The following is a 6,704-nucleotide window of genomic DNA, read 5'->3' on the forward strand; positions in this document are numbered from 1 at the left end:
AACTAATCCCCCCATTCTGGTACTTTCCAAACTCGCTCTTTGTTTTGGAACAAACCCTCTGCTAGAACTGGATTTGCAGGACAAAAAAAAAAAAAATCATAATTCATAATTCATAATTGCACATAGCCAATCCAACATGATCACCATTCCCAATTACTGAGCTGTCAAATTTTAAGTGTTCCTTTGAGGCATCCGCTGTGGCACTTGGCATCAAATGCTGCATGAACTTGAATTGCCAAGCTGCAGATAAACTTATGAACATGAAATTGATTATGTAGAGCAAATATCTGACTTATAACAAGACAGCCAGCAAAGCAGTTTGTGTTTATGGATGCAGCATTTATTCATTTTGGGAACAACACAAAGTACTTGTGCTTGCAGAAATGCTAGCAGCAGCTGGCACCAGTGTAGCACTAACAGGTGGTTACGGTGCAGTTGCCAATAAAGTTCAGAGTAACTATTTTGCTGAAAAATGGAGAATAAGTGCCTAACATTTTTGTTTTTACACACGGAAAAGACTTTATCAGAAAATCTGAGGGAACAACCTTTACCCACTGGGTGTAGAGGAATCAAAACATATAAAAACAGCACATTTGGAACAGAATATAGGCTATCTTTGAGTATTATTTATAGTTAATTTATATACTATATGTCATATTAACAAGGATAATCAAACAGTTGACTCATATGCAAATTAATTCTTGATGGATAGAAGCATTTGGTGAAAATATAACTTCCATTTGTGGTTATGACCATTTACTGCCCGAGGTCAAAAGCTACCCACATTTTAATTTATCACCGCATCACTTCACAGCACATTAAATCTGGGAGACGATAAACAAAAAGGGTTTTCAAATATAATGCTATAAATAATAAACCTGTGGATGCCAAGAGTGGAGCCAAATACTAAACTGAACCACAAGGTGGTGCCAAAAATGAGCTAATGTGTGTGTATGTGTGTGTGTGTGTCCCAACCACCCTCTCACCAAATCTCATTACAACATCACGTTCAATAAATTCCTCCTCTGTTTCCTTTTAATAAATAAAAAAATCTAACGAGTAAAAAGTCTAAACACCGAGTCTGTAATGAGTGTTAAATCAACACCTAAACCTGAACGGGAATCGATCGTCCTCTTAATGAATTTGCGCTTGATCTGTATCACTCCACTTAAAGTGAATACTTTCTCACTGTAACACCCTGCCATCAGTCACGACGGAGATGTCCTCGGCCTCTGCCTCCTACCAATTAACAATGTGTGAGCCTCTATTGGCACTCTGATCCGCATGGTCTCCAATCTGCACAAGGACAGTTTCCATCCAACCCAGCATGCAACAATTAGGCACCATGGAGTTCAACCAACGCAGCTGGCACATACAACAAGAGAAATGTACAGACAAAGAAACCTGACTGTGTGTGGAGTCAGCATCAGACAGGTTGAAATATCATTTTCGTTAAAGGCTATATGATGGATAATCAGTGTCTCAACTTCTGCTGCACAATGAAGCAGCCTAACACAACAAAGGAGGTTCAGTCAGTCATTGACGCAGATTATATCGTCTTCTTATATCAAATTGACATTAGAAAACCTTTTAAGAATTCATACAGTCTTGCATATGATGCATTTACTTTAAAACAACAACAACTACAACACAACAACTTAATTGTCTTACCTGGTTAGGCTGTGTGTGTGCTCCCTCTTCAGGTCCAGGTTTTAAAATAAATTCTCAGTTAGTTTGGCTCAGGTTTGTGTGTGTGTGTGTGTGTGTGTGTGTGTTTGTGTGTGTGTCCGCAGAAACACGTCGTTTTGCAAGAAAAGCGTAATTGCAATGTAACTCAATTCTCCCCTCCGGTAGTTCTCTGGAGCTTGTTCCGCGCCTCCCCTCCGCCACCGAGACTCACCGGGCAGATAGAGATGGGCAGATAAAAATGCCTTACCGATAAGATCAGCAGCAGTCCAGTTAAATCTGATCTTTACAGGACCAAATCATTCCCTGTTTCATGGGGCATTAGCGCACCCGGTGAATAAAAAACCATCCACATCTCAAATAGTTGGGGGAAAAAAATATCCCTCCTCACTTTATCCCCCCAGAACAAAAGCAGTCCTTTTATGACACCGGCGGAGAGTTTTTTTTTTATTCCCCCCACTGTTTAGTCTTCACTTAACGTTGCCTTGAAATCTGAACGGCCTGCTGAACAGGAAGGTCTATCTATTAGGCTTATTCTAACGATGCCGGTGATGCTGCGTATCCTGCATCCCACTTACCAGCGAGGGAAGAGCGCAAAGAGGAAGAGGAGAAGGAAAAAAGAAAAAAGCCAGGCAGTGATTTTTCGCTTTGTGCTGTGCTCCTTTAAAACAAGCGGACCTCTGAAACACACTCTGTACTTCAAAAAAAAAAAAACACACCTCCTTTACATCTTGTGTTGGTACGTGTAGTCCCGCACAGTCGGCTGTATCCACTGCGGGTCCGGTGGAAAGATGCAGAGCAGATTGAGGTGCAGGCGAAGTCTCGTCCCTTTTCTCTTGCGCGCACACACTCACAGTCAGAGGGGATTTATTTATTTATTCGGCGCCTTCCTCTCACACACCGCGGCTGACCAGACGTGGAAAGGAAGACGCTCCGGACTCTTGGTGCTTTTATAGGAGCGGTGGGAACTCCGGAGCTGCCTTTTGCTTCAACATGTGAAAGCAGCCAGCGACGGAAAAAGCTCATCTGACATGAGAGAAAACGGTCACGTTAACGGGAATAAGTCGATCTTTTTTTCTTTCTTTTTTTTAATGTGGCTGTAAACTGGATGAGGTGGATAGATTATGACATTTATCATGAAGCAATAAAATCACCAAAAGATGAATAGAAAAAAACGTGCAGAGAGGAATTGAAATGCCATTGCATAAAAGCGCATCACTTCCAAAGCAACTTGCTCTGAATAAATGTATTCCTACCTGTTTACTGCACCCAAGGGAGGATAAAAAATGTAAACACATCTTTTAATATCTTTAACCCAACCCTCCGGAGAATGCAGCAGCAACATTTGGAGGGCACAGAGCAGAAACAAGGTGTTCTCCCCTCCTTAACTGGTGAAAAGTACAATACAACCCCTACAGAAGAGTTCCTATAACTGACCTTATCCCCAATCAACAAGCAGCCTACAGCCCTGGGCTTGCACTTTTACATCTGTCAAGATCTTCTGGGATTTAATAGGTGAACAATAAGGTCATACTGCTGCTCCAACTTGCCCTTTGACTGTTGGTTAAGTTTCTTTTTTTTCTCTTCTTTCTCACACATTTCTTGCCCTCATCAACACTCAGAGTGGTCATCAGTGCAATGTGCAGTGGGAGAAATGGTGAGCTGCAAGCTAGAGAGGGATGTCAGCTCTGTAACGCACAGATGAGTCTTGAAAGCTCAGCAGCATTGGACTTAAATGTCTGTTTAAACACTAAGTGATAGTAAAGGGAGACGGTTGACGTAACCGCTCGTGAGAGCTGTAAAAGGACATCTAAGAATAATATCTTGACATTTTCACCTCAGGCCACCACCCCAACCTCAATGCACCCACCAATCATGCATACCATTACAGTGGAGAGGCTGCAGAGACATAAGAGTAGCCCATCCATATGCAACCATTTTGCTCAAGAGAGAATTTCTGTGAGAATCGAAGAATCGTGTCACGTACAAGCAGATGGCAGGAAAAATAAGTTAAGGGATGCTTTTCCCATGATAGCAGAGCGGGGATGTTTTCTTGTTGCATTGCTCTTAGATCACACCTACACAAGGGCTTTATTCCTTAGAAATTACCTGCAGCAGCAAGGTATCCACAGGCACATTTAAATATAGCCTGAGGAACAACAGTGAATAAATGGATTATACTGTAATATGCACAAGCATAGCAACAGAATTGTCATATCCTGAAGTGCATTGTCACTAATGCAATCTGCATACCATACAGTCAGCTATGTGTTGAGTAATTTATGATCCATTATTGATAAAAAAAAAAAATGGAATCAGCATGCTTCATTGAAGCAGTACCCATCATCAACATCCCATTATATATGGCCAGAATGGAAATGTATTGAGATGTTTGTGTCTTGTAATGCAGGCCGAAAATTGATATTAATTTTTCATAAGCCCTTGGGGCAAACACAAAACTATGCTGAATATGTATTTGGCTATTTGCTATTTTCTAAACTTATTGCCTAAATCATTATTATTACCTTGCATATATCACTGCTGACACAAAGTGCAATCATAACAGGTTGAGGGTTCAAAGACAGACATGCTGTCACTCAATAACAAGGAGGACGTCAGAGATTTAGAGATGCAGCAGAATCAGCGTTATCTTCTTTTTTATTACCTTTATTTCCCCCTCCTTCTCAAAATCTGATGCTGATCACCCACAATGCAACTTGGCCGCAGACAGCTTGGTTGGAAATTCAGACAAGTTGCAACAAGTGTAGCCTGTAAGCTGCTAGCCTCAAGCAAAAATGAGGAGCGGGCTACAAAGGGTCTGACATGCTCGCTTCTTTTTAATTCCACACTGCCAGATATTTTTAGTTTTCAAACTTCAACGCCAACCGATTCTGACTCATGTTGCATCACTCGAGGTAATTTATGAGACTTTGCACAGCTCCCTCTGGAGCCACAGAAGGCTTAATACAACTCTTTTTAAATATGTAGTAGTACTTCCCAAGACCTGTAAACAGACACTGATGTGTAAAATTGGTGACATTCCCTAGGTTTCTAAAAAATGTTGCTTAAGGGATTTGTGAAAATGACTAGGTTGGAGAAGAGCTAAACCCCCCTGTTAAAGATTAAAGATTAAAGATTAGTATATATATTAATGATCCGTCATTTTCACACAGCCACCAACTGCTGAAATGATGACAGGATTGTCGTCCTCAGCATATGACCCAACACAGTTTTATGACCTATGGTGCTCACAAAAGCCAAGTTTTTAATGTAACCGATTAATTACAATATGTCACACAAGAAAAAAATTAAATTAAATAAATCTGGAATAAGAAACGATTAGAAGACCCTCCCCTGCTCTCTTCAGCCAAAAGAAAACATTCATAATCCTTCCCCTTTCCTGCCCCCCACCTCCATAAAAACTTCCCTACAGTGCCTAAGTAGAAGTAAATTTAAAACTAATGAGTTGAGTGAGTTATAGTATGTTTTACAGAACAAATGGTTACAAGATGTTTATGTTATGCATAAAAACAGAAAGAATACAATGATTTTGTGCATTATGGAAATAGAAATATGTGCAATAGAGAAAGGACAAAAAAATGTACATTCAAATAATTGAAATAACTGTTTTACTGACATTGCAGGATTATTATTGATTTCTGTCAATAATACATTATTGAGTAGTCCTTAACACACGCAGCAGTCTACCCCCTCCTGAGAAAAACCCACTCAGATACTATGATCTTTAATAACTGCAGGCCTATTCTAAAGCTGCCCATCTAATCAAAAGCTTTTAAAAAAAAAAAAAAGAACCATAACATTTTTGAGCAAATGTCAATCAGAACATCCCCATGCTGTCATCCTTTTTACTGATCACTAATAATATCTGACTATGTCTGGCCCCGCTACATTTCAGACCTTTGCACTTCTTATGAGGCAGCTTCTCCTCTATCTCTGCCTAAAAAATGCTTTATAAATCAGATTTAAAACAGTTGGTTGGTTTTAGATCCAGAGCTGATGATAATTTGTAGCTTATACAAAATGTAATTTAAATAGTGACAAAGAACAAACATTGAAGAACTTGTTTAAATAACAGTTTAATTGTTGATTCAATAAACATTTCCAAAATGTAATAAGCATGCCAAAAGTACAAATATATGAAAAGTGTGTGGCAAACAGTTTGTTTGCCACAGTGTTTTTTTAATCTTTGCAATAAATCATTCACTCGTGCATATGCCTTAACACAACACTATATTCAACAGCTGAATGTTTCATTAAAATATTCTGCTCATGTTCTCCATCTGTTTGTCTAATGATATCTTGAATGTTTCCTTTGTAAATGTTAGTAATGGGACTTCTCCTTTTAAAAAAGGGTGGGGCAGTGGGTCGGGTTGCTCACTATAATATATACAGCCTATAAACATATTCACACCATCAAATATCATCAAATGATCCCCCTATCAGCCCATATAAGAAGAATTCCTATAATATTGACACAGTCAAACTCTTAAAACATAGATGCACTGTCAATTTCACCAAAGCTCAGTGCAGTGCAGTGGTAGATGGGCTGTCCAAATATCCGCTGAACAGGACTGATTTGCTGTGCTGTGTGGCAGCTTAAGAGTGCCTAGAATATGAACGGGCATATCTGATGTTCCATTTCAGGCACAGTCATAGAAGTGTGCATCTCCTGATGTGAAATAGGTTGTTAATGGAGCATGGAAAAAATTCTTAGCTGAAAATCTGACTTGTGGAACTGGCACATTGACAGCTGCATAGCACTTGCCCGGGCACAGTACAGCACAGTGTATGCTTTGCTGAGTGCTATCTAGTACTGAGTTGCAGCAGAACTGTGGAACGAGTCGCTGAAAAATCAGCCACACAACTATGTGTTCATAAATATGTTGCATTCAAACCATGTCATCCGAGAGTCTGCCACCATCTCTCAGACATCTGCCATTATTAAGTGCGAACTCTGAACGCCTTAATTTATGTTTGCATGATGTGTCAGTGATGTC

Source organism: Morone saxatilis, unplaced genomic scaffold, assembly GCF_004916995.1.
Source record: "Morone saxatilis isolate NCDOM2014 unplaced genomic scaffold, NCSU_SB_2.0 Contig8, whole genome shotgun sequence".
Taxonomy (NCBI): Eukaryota; Metazoa; Chordata; class Actinopteri; family Moronidae; genus Morone; species Morone saxatilis.